Genomic DNA, 16,467 nt, shown 5'->3' on the forward strand with positions numbered 1-16,467 from the left:
AAAGAGAGAGATTAACGCACCCCACTGCAACTTGAGATCCATTACTCCTTGTTCTGTCATCAGGTCCACGAGAACTGGTCTAGATCCATCTCTTTGGAACCCCTTATCAGGTAGTTGAAAACAGCTATCAAATTCCCGGGGCCCTCATTCTTCTCTCTGCGACTAAACAAGCCCAGTTCCCCAGCCTCTCTCATACGTCTGTGGCCGCCCTAATCATTTGTTGCCTCCGCTGAACTCTTTCCAATTTTTTCCACATCCTTCTTGTAGTGTGGGGCCCAAAACTGGAATGGTACTCCAGATGAGCGGCCTCACAATTCGAAAGAGAGGGGAATGATCATATCCTCGGATCTGCTGGCATGCCTCCTCATTATACAGCCCAAAATCTGTTAGCCTTCCTGGCCAACAAGGGCATCACTGTATGACTCATATTCAGCTTTTGTCCACTATAACCCCTAGGTCCTTTATCTTATGCAGAATCTGCCTTCCTAGCCATTCGGCTCCCTAGTCTGTAACCAGTGAATGGGCCGTCTTCCATCCTAAGTCGCAGGACTCTGCACTTGTCCTTGTTTGAACCCATCTAGGGTTCTTTTGTCCCAGTCCTCTAATTTGTCTAAGGTCCTCATATATCCTGTCCCCTACCCCTCCAGCATAATCTACCCCACTCCTCCAGATTTAGTGATCATCTGCAAAAATTGCTGACGAGTGCAGTCCATGCATCCTCCAGATCATTATGAAGAATATTGAACAAAACTCAGAACAAGGAGTAATGGTCTCAAGTTGCAGTGGGGGAGGTTTAGGTTGGATATTAGGAAAAACTTTTTCACTAGGAGGGTGGTGAAGCACTGGAATGGGTTACCTAGGGAGGTGGTGGAATCTCCTTCCTTAGAGGTTTTTAAGGTCAGGCTTGACAAAGCCCTGGTTGGGAAGATTTAGTTGGGAATTGGTCCTGCTTTGAGCAAGGGGTTGGACTAGATGACCTCCTGAGGTCCCTTCCAACCCTGATATTCTGTGATTCTATAATAAGGAAGTACTTCTTCATACAACATACAGATATCCTGTGGAACTCATTGCCAGAGGATGTTGTGAAGGCTAAAAGTATAAATGAGTTCAAAATAGAATTAGATAAGTTCATGGAGAATAGGTCCATCAGTAGCTATTAGCCAAACCCACAGTCCAAATGTTCCTAAACCTCCAGCTGCCATAAGCATCTGTCACTGGCCTCTATCATAAAACAGGATACTGGACAGACAATTTGTCTGACTCAGTATGGTTGTTCTTATGCATTTATGAGCCTCTGAAAGCAGGAATGACTTAATCAATTAAATATGATTCTCAGCTGCAGTGACAGCACAATTAGGTATTCATGTAGCAATAGCATGGATTCCAGTGCATGTCGGGATACCTGGCAATGAAATGGCAGATAAAACAGTGAAAAGTGCCTTCAAAAATTAAGAGATTGATCTAAAGATCCCTTTGAGTACACAGGACTTCAGAAATTTGGTTCAGGGAGAACTTAAGGAATGGCAAGAAATATGGACCAAAGGCAAAAAAGGACAAACTCTCTTAAAAATTCCAAAACTTGAGGATAATGTTATACTTCACAGCTAGGCTAGAAGAAGTGAAGTAACTATCTTTAGAGTGCTAACAGGTCATTGTGGCCTGAATGGTAATTTATATCTACTAAACGTGCATAAAGACAGGCTGTGTGAAACATGCAAAGTTAAAGAAACAGTTGAGCATCTGCTATAGCAATGCAGGGAGAATTATATAGCAAGATTCTTTATGAAGAACTGAGAGACCTCAAGATGAAAAAATATATTCTGAAATGACTGATGAGAGTACTGGGAAATTGGGATAGCATTAAGAAAGCATTACTGCACTTTATTAAGGATATAGGAAAGGATGGGAAGATATAGATTATGCAAAAATTGAACTAGGTGGTGGTCATTGCCTCAGATGTTGAGACAGATGCACCATAAAAGAAAAAGAAAAGAAGGGACTGCCAGGGGAGAGAGTCTGCTGTCACTCTCTGGGAACAGAGAAATGGTGAGATGGGAGTAGGGTGACCAGATGTCCCAATTTTATAGGAGCAGTCCTGATTTTTGGGTCTTTTCCTTATATAGGCTCCTATTACACCCCTCCCCCCTCTTCCAGATTTTTCACATTTGCTGTCCGGTCACCCGAGGTGGGAGCCCAGCAGGGGAATAAGCCCTAGGATTCTAGCCAGAGCAGAGAAGGCAGACAAGCAACCAAGAAGGCCTAAAGCAGCCACTGGGGTGAGACAAGCTCTTGTGGTGTACCCTGAAAGAAGGGCAGGATTAGCACTGCCATGGAAAGAGTAGGGTGACCAGATGTCCCCATTTTATAGGGACGTCCCAATTTTGGGGTCTTTTTCTTATATAGGCTCCTATTACCCCCCACCCCATCCTGATTTTTCACATTTGCTGTCTGGTCATCCTAGGAAAGAGTGCCCTGGGAGGTGTTCTGTAGAGGAACAGAGCATGGTGGAAGTTTATTTAAATTTATACCTTTATGTTAGGATTTTATTAGCAGATTCCAGGTGAGTGCCTTCCAGGTGAGTGTCCTAGATCTAAAAGAACAGTCAACCTAAAGAAGCTGCAGGGAATTGGGCCTGGACAGGAAGGGGACCAGGGAAACAGCAGCAAGGAATGGGACTACACACACCTTGGCTGCTGGTTATGGGGTCAGAAGCAGAAACCCAGTGTAGTGGGAGGGCCTGGGATACTCTACCAGTCTCTGGCAAGGTGGCATGAGACAAGAGAAGGGGACAAAAATATTAAAAAGTTCTAGGGAAGGGTATGAAGACCTGTGGACTGGAGTTGGGGCCACAGACCCTCTTGTAAGGACATGATACTGTTTTATGTTGGGCTTTCTGTTATCCCAGAAGAGGTTGACTAAATCATGACCTGGCTGTAGGGTCAAGTTAGGGAAGAGAGACCACCCAGTAACCATTGGCAGGGGACAGCAGAACAGTATAACTCAAAAATTCCCTCATGTAAACAATTCCTAAGTCCCTTGTTGTTATGGTTGCTGAGATACACTAAGTTCATGTTTTTTAAGCTAAATGATGCAGTGACATTTGGCTGCATTTGGAGGGAGCCTGAAACCATATCTCTCAGAGGTGTGACCTACCCCATTAATTTCAGTGGGTGCTAACTAAGTTATCCAATGATAATATTTTAAAAATCAACAATGTTAACTCACTGCTCATCAAATAATGTAAGAAAAGAGAAGGATCATAGTATGAAGATCAGTACAAATCTACTCTTGATTTATAGCTTACGCTAGCACCACTAGTAAGGGGGCTTGGGAGACACTGCGTCACAATCAAGGAGCCAAGCCCAAGTAGTCTACCACATTCCAGGCATCTGAGCCCGATCCAAGGGGCAACAAATTAAAAAACCCAGAGGTGCATATGAGCCTCACTGAAGGGAAGCCAAGCCCAAGGAGTCTAGCAGATCCCATGGATATATTCTGACCCCACCGAAGACGAGCCAAGACCAGAGAGCATGTTATTTTGAAAACGTGCACAATCTACTGTCAGTGGCATCTCATGTGGGAGAAGCTTGGAAAAGTACTGCTCTCTCTCTCCTCCCCCTGCCACCTCTGTCTCTGACCCCTGGTCATGTACAAGAAAAGATGACCAGAAGTATAAGAACTGGCCTCATAGATAGCAGCATTTTTGTGATAATGGTCACCTTCCAATGATAGTTGCTGCTATAATAAGAACCATGAGAAAGATACAGCCTAAAGAAAATGTAGCAACTGTGAAATAGGGGGACCTAGAATCATAGAAATGTAGGGCTGGAAGAGCCCTCGAGAGGTCATTTAGTCCATCTCCTGATGGTGAGGCAGGGCCAAGTATATCTAGACCATCCCTGACAGGGTTTGTCTAACCTAATCTTTAAAGTATCCAAAGATGCGGATTCCACAACGTCCCTTGGTAACCTCTTCCAGTATTAACTATGCTTATAGTTAGAAAGTTTTTCCTAATATCTAACCTAAACCTCTCTTCCCGCAGATTAAATCCATTACTAATTGTCCTACCTTTAATGGACATGGAGAACTACTTATCACAGTCCTTGTTATAATAGCCCTTAACATATCTGAAGACTTATCAGGTCCCACCTCCATCTTCCTTTCTCAAAACTAAACATGCTGTTTTTTTTAAACTTTCATCACAGGTCAAGTGTTATAAACCTTTTATCATTTTTGTTGCTTTCCTCTGGTCTTTCTCCAATTTTTCCACATCCTTCTTAAAGTGTAGCACCTAAAACTGGAAACAATAGTCCAGCTGTGACCTCATCAGTGCTAAGCAGAGTAGAACAATTACTTCCCGTGTCTTACATATGACACACGTGTTAATACATCCAGAATGATGTTAGCCTTTTCTACAATTGCATCTCATTGTTGGCTCATGTTTACTATTTTTATTGTTGGCTCACGTTGGATTTCAGCTATTTAAATCAGTTCATGATTCACAAATCAGCTCATGATTTCATGATTTCGGCAACATGAGCCAACAATGAGCTATTTAAATCTGAAATTTCATGGTTATTGCTTGGATTAAGTTTTTATTTTCTAATCCGACTTCCAGGATAGTTACCAATGTTATTGTTTCTGGCCCATTATAGAAAGATTCAAGGTAGAGCTTCCCTCTGTCTTCTCTTCTGCTTGATTGAGCTCTAGAACCTTCAGCCATTGCCTTCTGAGCAAATTAACGTATTCATGGTATCAGGGTTAGCCAAACAGAACATAATTTAGTTCTGTATGTGGCGATGTTCTTGTATTTGTATATAAAACCAACGTTACCATTCCTAACCTTCTAATTACTATTAATAAGTTTGGACTCCTCTTAATGTATAAATTAACTGGAACAAATCAGAAATCTTAGGCATTAATAAATATGGCCACAAAGGCATTTTCTGAAAACAGGACTTTCCATGGCAATCCTCCTATATGAAATATTTAGGAATACTGATTCCCAGAAATATTCAGGACATCCCCAAGATAAATATAGAACCAATCATTGCCCAAGTGAGATAATGGAGAGATTAAGTTTATTAATCTTCAGTTTGTGCAGTCCAATGAATATACATTAATATATAATGGTATTATCCATTATATGTATTATATATGTCTTATACATTATAATGTAATATACACTAATATAAAATATATTAATATATACTATTAATGAATTTCCTTCCCAGAATTTTGTATATCCTGAGGAGTCTCCCTATTTCTATTCCTCAAACTTATTTTAAGAAATTCAATAATATTTTCAGAATGTTTCTCTGGGGCACAGATAAGAAACAGACTCTCTCTCTGTGAAAATTACAGCTCCACCTATTTCTGGGAGGATTTCATTTTCCCAACTTGGAAAATTATATTATCTCCTTTTTCTTAAGCCTGGCATCTTTGTTCCTGTTAGATATGACCACATAGACTCCACTTTGGGTTCAGATTGAATGAGAAATGTTATACCCTTTCCCCCTTTCAGCAGGGGTGGCTCCAGGCACCAGCACGCCAAGCACGTGCTTGGGGCAGCAAGCCACGGGGGGCGCTCTGCCAGTCGCTGCGAGGGCAGCAGGCAGGCTGCCTTCGGCGGCATGCCTGCGGAGGGTCCGCTGGTTCCGTGGCTTCGGCGGACCTCGCACAGTCGTGCCACCGAATCCACAGGACTGGGGACCTCCCGCAGGCAAGCCGCCAAAGGCAGCCTGCCTGCCATGCTTGGGGCGGCAACATACCTAGAGCTGCCCCTGCCTTTCAGGCACTGTAGGATCAAATTATTATAGATTTGATGGCTCCAGAGCTCCCACAACGGCTATGTAGCAAGCTTGGTCAAATTTGGCTAGCAAGTTGTTTTCATCCATTCTTCCATGTAGAAGGGTCCTATGAAACAATCCTATCCTTAAAATCAGTGGCAAAACCTTGACGTGGAGGGTTGGACGGAGAGAGGAATGGCAACTGTCACAGCTCATTGGCAATAATAAATTTAAAATCTTTGTAGATCTTCAGCAATAATTTGGCTTGCCCTGTTCCAGAGCATGGAAGTATCTCCAATTAAAACATTTACTTATGAAGGTATTTGGATTGAAGGCATTGAGAGCTCAATTTTATTATTTTGGAGGAAACATCCTCAATTCACTCAGCCAGTGGTATCCTTTTATGATTCTGTGGCCCAAAAAGCTCTGCAAAAGATTGATCATTTGAGAGTTGCTTGGAAGAGAGATTTGAATACACAACTATTTCCAACAATTTTATCTAATGTTAAAAAAGCAACTTCAGACCTGAGACTACAGCTTACTCACCAAAATACATTTTTTTCAAATATACTGTTCCCCACATAAATTAATGGTAATTGGCCTCATAAATGCAGCATGCTGTTTGGAAATGTAACTCCCATGGTACTATATTAGCTCATCTGATTTGGGAGAGCTCCTGTATCAAGAATTTCCTGTATGAGGTGGGTAAAAGGACAATTCTGATATTGGATGCTAAGTTGGCGCCATCCCACATAAGTTTCATTCTTGGATAAATTCCTGATGCCTGGAGATTACCTGGTAACAAGGCAGCACAGTTCCTACGTGCAGCATTGGTTGCTAACCAATTAATCTTGCAAAAATAAAAAAGTCAATCCCCACCAAATACTGATGCTGGCCTCAGTGATATAGCTGACCTCACATGACTGGCATTCCAGAAAGAGAGTGGCTAAAAAATTCAAAACAATTTGAGTTGACTTTTTAAAGGTCTATGATTAATGTAGACCCAGTAGATCGATATGTTGCTTCTCTTCCCTTCCCTTTATTCTAACCCTCGTTATTTACTTTGAATATTATGAGAATCCGGTATTTTGATGTATTTGCTGTATTTGGAAAAATTAATAAAAAATTATATATAGCAATGAATAATAAAAGAATCAAGTCACTAATAGGGATCTGACTTGAGGGTATTACATTTATACCAAAAGTTATAAAGAAAACAAGTTAGTGAGAAAACATTATTTTCTTTAAAGGTATAGATTATCAATTTTTCAATAACACAAAGCAAAGTCAAACATAATTCAAAAGAAAATAATTGTATTGTGTGTATATATATACAAATCCCAGAATACAGGAATATCATGTAATCTTACTCAGTTGCGAAGTAACAGCCAGTACCTTCAAAAAGTAAAATCTACGTATACTGCAGGCCTCTGTAGGGAAGTACCTTCAGCATGACAATAGTAATGGGTGTTCAGTATCTTTCCTTACAAGATACTTACAGATCTTTTTCATAGTCAAGTCAAATGAAATAGAAGTCAAAATACGGTTCTGAAATAAATAGATACAATATACTATAAAGGAGCACATTTTCTAAAGTAAAAAGGACATTTTCTGAAGTAAACAGTAAAGAGCGGTCAAAAGCAAAACAGCTCTGAAGTTGTTCTAAATTGGTTGGGGACCAAACTAGTTTCAGGCAGACCACAGGGTTGACAGAACATATAGGTGACAAAAAAACCCACCCCTCTGGCCATCTGTCTGCACACCCTGGACGCACCTAATGATTGGCACTATAGAATCCAGGCAGGCTGTAAAGTAGACAGTACTTAAGTTTTCAATTACTGTCCTAAATCTTCTTATGTAGGGGACACAACATTTTTATTTTTCAATTTATTCAACATCAATTTTTATTTTTAAACCAAATCACCAGAGAGACATGCTAAGAGACAATGAGTTAGCCAAAAAGAAAATCTCATGATTTTCCATATTGCTTGTCTTATGTACTGTCATGAAGTGTGGTCAGCATGACCTCAGGCATAATGGTCAGGAAGATGGTCTATTTTGAGGTTTTCAGGGGTGGATGGGAAGAGAAAGTTACTCACCTTGCAGTAACTGAGGTTCTTCAAGATGTGTGTCCCTGTGAATGCTCCACTCCAGGTGATGGTGCATCCCGGCGCCGTTGATTGGAGATCTTCGGTAGCAGTGCCTGGTCAGGACGCAATTGCCCAGCTGCTGTCTCACAGCATCATTAGGGTCTGCCTGAGTGTGCGTGTTCCACACCTCCCTCAGTTCCTTCTCTACCATAGAGATGTCAGAGTAGTACTCCAAAGTAGAGGGGAGGAGGGTGGGTAGTGGAACACCCACAGAAACACACATTTCAAAGAACCTCAGTTACTGCAAGATGAGTAACCTTCTCATCTTCTTTGAATGCTGTCCCTGTGGATGCTCCACTCCAAGTGAATGTGAAGCAGTACCCATTATGGATGGTGGGATTTTGGAGTTGCGGCAGTGACCATTGTAGACAGTACTGTGTGGCCTACTATGGTGTCTGCCATGGTATCCTGTGTGATAGCATAATGTTTGGCAAATGTGTAGTCAGATGTCCACTTAGCCACCTTGCAGATGTCAGTAATAGGTATGTCATGGAGGAAGGCAACAGATGTTGACATCGCCCAAGTAGATGCCCTCGGGTGGTTGAGCATTCTGAATCTGGTAAGAGGATCTGATGCAGTCAGAGATCCACTTGGAGAGCTGTTGCGTAGAGATAGCCGCACCTTCTGATCTCTCGGTAGTGTCCACAAATAGCCATGGGAACTTACAAAATGGCTTAGTCCTTTCTAGATAAAATGCGATTGCCCATCTGATATCAAGGGTACGTAATGCCACTTTCTATGGAGTCTTATGAGGTTTGAGATAGAATGCAGGTAAATATATTGGCTGGTTAAGGTGAAAAGTAGACACCACCTTGGGGAGAAATTTAGGGTGGGGTTGCAAGGTAACCTTGTCTTTAGACAAGGTCATGTAGGAAGGATAGGCCATCAGGGAGCTTATTTCCCCTACTCTTCTTGCTTACATTATGGCAACCAAGAAAGGTGCTTTCATAGACATGTGGAGCAGGGATGAGATAGCTAAGGGCTTGAAGGGAGGTTTCATAAGACTTCGGAGGACTAGGCTGAGATTCCAGGTGGCCGCTAGTGGATGAATCTCAGGGTAGAGATTTTGCAGGCCCATGAGGAAGCGTTTCATTATGGGGTGGGCAAAAAGTGAATATCCGTTCAGTAAATCATGGAAGGTGGTAGAGCTGAGTGAGAGTCCGTCCTGTTTTAGTTTCCAAAGGTAGTCTAGAATGTCAGGGAGGGTTTCGGCATGGGGCACCAAGCATCTATGGGCACGCCATGCAGAGAAGCTTGTCCACTTTTGCATCTAAGTCTTATGAGTGGAATCTCTTCTGCTGTGTAGGAGGACATATTGGACCTGCTCAGAACAGGCTAGTTTGTGGATTTGAAACCATGAGGGAACCACGTCGTCAGATGGAGTTTCTGGAGCTGCGGATGAAGAAGCCGGCTGTTGTCCTGCCTCCTCTATTGGAGAGAGTCCTTGGAGGATGGATGGACACGCATAGTAGGTAACGATACCATGTCTGTCTGGGTCAAGCTGGAGCAATAACTATGACCCTGGCCTTGTCCTCTCTGATCTTGCATAGGACCCTGTGTATCAGTCGGATCAATGGAAATGCATATAGGAGAGAGTTGTTCCACGGGATGAGGAATGCATCTCCTAAGGCTGTGGTCCTGAGTCCTGTTCTGGAGCAAATTAGATGGCATTTGTGGTTCTGGATTGTGGCAAAGAGGTCTATCGACGTGGTGTCCCAGTGGGAGAATAGCTGTCGTAGCATTGTGAAATGCAATTCCCATTCGTGTTCCTTGGAGAAGTGTCTGCTGAGTGTGTCGGCAGTAGTGTTGTGGCAGGTAGGAACCGGTGAGTTCTATGTGATATACGCACCAATTCCATAATCGGATGGCTTCTGTGCACAGGGAGTGGGATCGTTCCCCCTCCCCCACTTGTTGATGTAAAACATACATGCTATATTGTCCATCAGGATCTGAATGGGTTTGTTCTTTATAATGGGGAGAAAGTGAAGGTAGGTGTATCTGACTGCTCTGAGGTCTAGATGTTATGTGCAGAAGTGTCTCCGACATGGACCAGCAGCCCTGTGCCATGTGTTCCCCCAGGTGTGCTCCCCAACCAATCAAGGAAGCATCCGTGGTGAGCATGAGTACTGGGGAGCCTTGATGGAAGGGAACGCCCCCGCATAGGTTCTCTGGTTTTGTCCACCGATGTAGAGAGGCCAATATGTTTGCTGGAGGAGTCACAGGCACCGACTTCGTGGGTGCTCCAGGGCTGGAGCAACCACAGGGGAAAATTGGTGGGTGCAGCACACTCACTGGCAGCTCCCACCCAACCCCACCTCCCCAGCTTACCTCCACCTCCGCCTCCTCCCCTGAGCAGGCTGCCACGTCCCACTTCTCCCCCCTCCCTCCCAGCGCTTGCACCGTGAAACAGCTGTTTCACACAAGCCTGGGAGGGAGGGGGGAGGAATGTGGCGCACTTGGGGAAGAGGCAAAGCCAGGGCAGGGATTTGGGGAGGGATCCAATGGGGCACGGAGGAGGCAGAGTCAGGGCCGGGGTAGGGGAGCCCAAGCACCCCCCGCGCCAACAAAAGTTGGTGCCTGTGGGAGGAGTTAGCATCATGCAAAAGCTGTGTCTTCTGGGTTTGTAGTTGGAGTTGAGCCAACCCTGAAGACATCTCATAGGCAGCCTGGCATACTTGACCATGAAAGTGTAGGCTGCCATGTAGCCGAGAAGCTGTAGGCAGGTTCTTGCCTGTATCCTGGGGAGAATGAAGAGCATTGATATGAAATGTGTAATGGTGAGGAATCTGTTGTGTGGGAGCGAGGCTCTGGTTCGAATTGAGTCCAGGTGAGCTCTGATGAACTCGATCTGCTGTGTGGGTGTCAGGATGGATTTCTGGAAGTTTATTTGCAGATCTAGACTGTGGAAGAGGGAGACGGCAAAACGTGTCACTTTTAATGTCTCATCATATGAGCCGCCTTTGATAAGGCAGTCTTCTAGGTAGGGGAAAAGTATAATCCCATGTTTGTGGAGATGGGCCACGACTACAGCGAGGGTCTTGGAGAATACTTTCGGTGCTGTGGAGAGTCCGAATGGGAGTACTCTGTATTGAAAGTGGTTGTGTCCAAGTGTGAAGTGCAGGAAGTGTCTATGTGCTGGATGAATGGATATGTGAAAATGGGCTTCTTGTAGGTCGAGAGCTGTGAACCAGTCCCCTTGTTCCAGCATGGGTATTATTGTGCCCAGTGTGACCATCTTGAATTTCTGTACACATACAAATTTGTTCAGCTGGCGTAAGTCTAGTATAGGTCTCCATCCCCCGCCTTTCTTTTGGATCAGAAAGTAGTGAGTAGATGCTTTTTTCCCAGTGTTGCGTTGGCACAGGTTCCACTGCACCTAGCTGTAGATGAGCCATTTCTACACGAAGTAGGTGCTCGTGAGAGGGGTCCCTGAAGAGGGACGGGGAAGGAAGGGTGGGTAGGATGGAGTAATCTGACTGAACTATTTCTAGGACTCAACGGTCCTGTGTGACCTGTTGCCAGGCATGATGGAACACTAGGAGGCAGTGGCCAAATGGGAAAATAGGCAGCAGAGTCAAGAGGTGGTTGCACAAACCCCCAACCAACATTTGAAAATTGCTGTTTGTTTCCCGATGGATGGGAGGTAGCTGGTTGTGTATGGTTTTGTCTGCGCCTAGGAGGTCTAGTGCGATTCCTCCATATATCATCAGTCTGGACTGGGGCCGGTGATATTGTTGTGCGTGGGGTCTCTGATAAGGTTGATACCACTGTCTCCTGGGGCGGGGCGGGTATATGCCAAGTGTGTACAGGGTTGCTCTAGAGTCATTCATAGTGTGAAGGACTTCATTATTTTTTTTAGAAAAAAGCTTATCTTTATCAAAGGGGTAGTCCTCCACTTTTGTCTGCAGATCTTTGGGGATACCAGATGCAGAAAGCCAAGAAGACCTGCGCATGACCACTGCAGTCATGGTAGTGTGGGCTGCTGTGTCTGCCATGTCCAGGGATGCTTGTAGTGCCGTCCTGGACACCAGTTGATCCTCGACAAGGACTGACTTAAAGTCTGCTCTCCTGTCCTCTGGGATATGGGAGATAAAATCAAAGCGCTTGTAGTTGTCGAAGTCATAGCTTGCAAGTAGGGTGGAGTAATTTGTAATTCTGAATTCCAAAGTGAAGGAGGTATAAGCCTTGCAGCCCAGAATGTCAAGCCGTTTGAGGTCCTTGTCCTGTGGGTGGGCGGGTATTATGGCTGTTTTGTCCTGTGCGTCACTGCATCCATTACAAGAAAATTTGGTTGTGGATGGGAAAATAATAAATCTACATCCTTAGCTGTAACATAATATTTACGTTCAGCCTTTTGCATGTTGGTGGGATGGAGGCAGGGGTCTGCCAGAGTGTCAGTTGGTTCTAGGAGTGCTTCGTTTATGGGTAGCACAATCTTTGAGGGTGCAAAGGATTGGAGGATTTTGAGGAGCCTATGTGGTGTCTCCTGGACCTCCTCTAAAGGAATGTCCTGGCTGAGTGCCACCCTCTTGAAAAATTCCTGGAATTGTTTAAAGTTGTCCACACTTTGTGCAGGTGGAGGCATGAGAGCTCCATCTGGAGCTGATGGAAAGTTAGGAGTCGATGAATTAGGGTATGGTTCATAGCCCACCTCTTTGGGGTGGGGGTGTTCAGGAGCTCTAGATGTAAATGGAGCTGGAGATAGAGGCACAGAGCAAGCTTGTGGTCTGGTGGAAGAGTCACGAGGGTGAGTGGCAGAAGGAGCCCACCAAGGGTGCCACTGAGGCCAAGGCATGGGGTAAGAGAAGTGAGGTCCTGCCCACAGGAAACAAAATAGGGAAACTGAGGCTGGGGCTTGTGAGGCACCGTGCCGTGCCTGGAGGTATATATGGTTCCGGCAGAGAAGCAGGTGGGGAGAACTCTGCCTGCTGCTGCATGTCGGTCTCGCTGTCAGCGTGGATAGCCAGGTCAGGCAGCAAGAGTGGCTGGCCAAACAGTGAGCGCTGTGTGTCAAGGAGCAGAGAGTCAGGCTCAGGGGCCATTGAGACGTCATCTTGATGTAAAAATTGCTGCTGCTCCATGGGCTGTGATCCTGCAGAGTGTGAAGTGTGAGTGGAAGTGAATCAACTTTTGCTTTGCTTTTGCAGGTACTGCAGGCCATTTATGGGTGCCCTACAGGGGGTCTGCACCTGCTGCAGGAGCAATAGGCAGGCTCGGTACTGATGTTCTTGCTGGCACTGGGTCTGTCTTTAGTGTTGAGGAGAGCTTCCTGCAGCAGGAAGCTGGGTCCCTGCTTTTCACAATATCAGGGTTGAAAGGGACCTCAGGAGGTCATCTACTCCAACCCCCTGCTCAAACCAGGACCAATCCTCAGACAGATTTTTGCCCCAGGTCCCTAAATGGCCCCCTCAAGGATTTAACTCACAACCCTGGGTTTAGCAGCCCAATGCTCAAGCCACTGAGCTATCCCTCCCCTCCCCTCCCCTTTTGTACTCTGCATGAGCCATGGCTGAGGTGCTGAGACGGTTGGAGGCGCCTGCCTTTGGCGCTGTCGGCACTGAGGGTAAAGATCTCGCAGGAGACCCTTTACCCTTTTGAAAATCTCTGTCCAGAGACATTGGGGCGTCCTGCCTCTTCATTTGAGAAGGTGAAGCCATGCTCCCGATCAGTTCCGACCAAGCCAAGGAGCATGAGGGAGTGGGTTTATTATTGCCCTTCTCCATAGGTGGCTGTAGGGATTTCTCCATCAGGAGCATTTTTAGCTGCAAGTCCCTGTCACGACAAGCCCTGGTTTTCAGCCTGGTACAATGAATACACTTAGCAGGGAAGTGTGTCTTGTTGAGGCGTTTCACACAGCGTGAGCATCCATCAGACTGTGGCATAGGCTCCCTGTAGGAGTCACATTTCTTAAATCCTGGGGACCCTGGCATTATGGAACTAGGAATGCCTGGCGAGGGTGTCTCCACGGGAGATGAACGTGAGGAAAAAAGAGTTGTTTTGTTTGTTTGTTTTTTGTTTTTTTAAATAAGTAACTATTCTAAGGAAAGGGAAATAACTGGGATATTTATATCTAACTATTTCTATGTCTTTGTACTTATTTCCTTCAGTGATCAGGGAGGAGGTCCAGCATTGCCCCAAGTCCTGTCTTCAGCCGAGGACGGTTGAGAAGGAATTGAGGGAGGTGCAGGACGCACGCACTCAGGCAGACTCTAATGATGCCACGAGACAGCAGCTGGGCGTGTGCGTCCTGACCAGGCACTGCTACCAAAGATCTTTGATCAACGGCGCTGGGATGCACCATCACGTGGAGTGGAGCACCCACATGGACAGTACTCAAAGAAGAACACAGGTTTTCTGAACTTTCACAAGATGAGGCCCACACATTTTCAGGCATTTGCACACCATATGGACTCAGGCCTTTTCAGACATATCTACACAGCCCATAGCAGCAAGCCATCCAGCCTGAGTCAATAGCCCACTCTGCTCTAGGCTTCAGAGCCCAACCCACCACTTCAAAACTCTGTCTGTCTACATAGCTATTTTTAGAACACAAGCACAAGCCCTACAAGACCGAATCTGTCAGCCCCAGCTGAGAAGCTTGCTACTGCAGGCTGTGTTCATATCCTTCGTGGGGGGCAATCTACTATATGACCCTTTAACTCAGTGTTTCTCAAACTATTTTCCATTGTGGGTCACATATGCAACTCTTTATGCTACGTGGGCCACATCCATATAATATATATACTAGCTGTGTGGCCCTGAGGATTTCACATGGGCTGCAACTGTGCACTGACTGGGCCATGGGTTGAGAACCACTGCTCTAGCTGATCTGGAGCACACACTGAAAGAATGCATCGGGACAAGGACTAGTTGTCCCTGCCTTGCCTCATAGCAGTACCTGCATCAGGAGTTTCTTGAGTGTTTTAATGCCTTCTCTGGTGATATCTGATCCAGAACTGAAAAGAAAATGCAAAAAAATTTGGATCAGTGTAGCATTTTCATTAGGCATGCTGAAATCCTACAGAATACAGATTCTTAATCCAGGGAGATTATAAACAGGTTTCAAGGGGCCATTTTTTACAGCTAGAGAGGAGGAATAGTCCCAACGTTTCTTCTCTAGTAACGTGGAATCACAATAAGAAAAAGGTTGAAAAGCATTTCTATAGAGGATCTATGGGGTTCATAGGAATGTCACTCAACACACCAGCACTCTGTTGAAGATCTGAAGGGTTCTTGATCCCAAAGAGTATGCTAAGATCCTACAGAGTAGGATCTATGGGATTTATGGCATTCCCAGTAGGCTGAGACCTTATAAAGAAAAGTCTGTAAAACTTAAAGTAGCCCCCCACTCAGCTAACTAAAATCTTATAGTGGTTCTGTGGGATACCCACTAAGCTCACTCTGTGGCTATGTCTATACTAGCACTTTTGTTGGTAAAACTTTTGTCGGTCAGGGATGTGAAAAAACACACACATCCCCAACCAACATAAGTTTCACCGACAAAAGCACCAGTCTGGACAGCACTATGTCTACAAGGGATGCTCTCCCACCAACATAGCTATCGACGCTCTTGGGAGGTGGTTTAATTATGCCAGTAGGAGAGCTCTCTAGCAGGGCCGGCTTTAGGAAGTGCGGGGCCCAATTCGAACATTTTTGGTGGGGCCCTAGCAGGGATGACTTAACAAAAAAGTGGAAAAAAAAGCCTCTCATTTCTTTCATGTATTATTTACTTTCCATAACTATATGAATAATAAAATTATATACATTGCATCATATATGCTGTTGATTGGCTATTAATGACCGCCGTTTCACATGTGTGGGTCCCCGCCACTCCCTGGGGGTGTGCACACGTGTTGGTCCCAGCTGCTCCCTGCCCCCTCACTGAAGCAGGTGTGCAGGGTTAATGGCCTGGAAACTGCAGGGCAGCAGTGGACATGGGGCTGGCTGGAGGCAGGGCAGGGGCTGACTGGAGGTAGGGTCTGGCTGCAGGCAGGGCAAGGGATGTGGGGCTGGTTGGAGACAAGAGGTGTGGGGCGGGCTGGCTTTAGGCAGGCGCAGGGTTTTGCAGGGCTGGAGACAGAGGATTGCAGGAACTGGCTTGGCATCAGGCAGTGGCGTGCCAGGGGGATGACTGAACCCGAGGGCAAGGGGGTGCGGGCTGGGCAGAGTTTGCAGGGCATGGTGCGGGCAGCAGTTGGAGGCTTGGCTGGCTTTGGGCAGTTGCAGGGTGTTGTGGCAGGGGCTTGGCTGAGATCAGGACACGGGGTTTGGCAGGGCTGCGTTGGGCCACGGGGTGCAGAAGCTGGCTGCAAAGGCTGGGGGGGCCGGAACTGGTGTGGGTAAGTCAGGGTAGCAGCAAAACAGCTAGAACCCCAGCCTTTAGTGCACCCAAACCCCCTCTACCCAGGCCGGGCCTTTTAAAATAGACCGCGGGACGCTGGTGAATGCATGGGGGAGGCGGGGCTCCGGCGGCTATTTGAAGGACCGGGGTGGCAGAGGCAGCTGGAGCCCCGGGCCCTTTAAATAGC

General features: G+C 45.8%; 1 pseudogene; it reads right to left on the reverse strand.

Moving 5' to 3' along the window:
* LOC142046184 (uncharacterized) overlaps positions 1-8,455 on the reverse strand; it is a 10,790-nt pseudogene extending 2,335 nt beyond the window's left edge.
* Positions 8,456-16,467: the final 8,012 nt, after the last annotated feature.

The sequence above is a fragment of the Chelonoidis abingdonii genome, chromosome 2 (genome assembly GCF_003597395.2).
Source record: "Chelonoidis abingdonii isolate Lonesome George chromosome 2, CheloAbing_2.0, whole genome shotgun sequence".
NCBI lineage: Eukaryota > Metazoa > Chordata > Testudines > Testudinidae > Chelonoidis > Chelonoidis abingdonii.